Here is a 558-nt window from a genome sequence, read left to right on the forward strand (position 1 = left end):
GAAATCTAACTCTTAGGCTCCACCCTATGAGTTTCACCTATTCGCAAGTAATACGTTTACGTGTCGAAGTCTAACAAAGAACTGATTCAAAACAATATAAGTTATCGGTTTATATATTGGCTCAGTAACGAAATCAAGTTTAAAAAAGTCATCTAAAAACATAAAAGAACAATATATGAAAATTATTTTAAATTTATAGTATGTTAATAGACAATGTAATATTTCAACCAATATATATATATGTTAAAACACACTGAAATATAAAAAGAGTGTATTAGAGAATTAAAATAATAGTTAAATAATCAATAAAAATGTATATTGTTGCTAAAAAGCTGGAAGTATATGCTCTGTGATCCGTCTTCCTCGAAATGCACCTTGAGACTGACACTTTCTCTTCTATGAAAATACTTTATATTGAAAATTGTTTATATGTCTTTCCGAACATTGCATATGTGTGTAAAGGAAATAATTCATCTAATCAATAAAATTTTAAATTATAACGTTCTCATTTTAGTATTCTTTTAATTTTAACGTAATTGTTTAAACTAATGTACATTT

This window comes from Polistes canadensis, unplaced genomic scaffold (assembly GCF_001313835.1).
Source record: "Polistes canadensis isolate GaletaPanama2010 unplaced genomic scaffold, ASM131383v1 scaffold_76, whole genome shotgun sequence".
NCBI lineage: Eukaryota > Metazoa > Arthropoda > Insecta > Hymenoptera > Vespidae > Polistes > Polistes canadensis.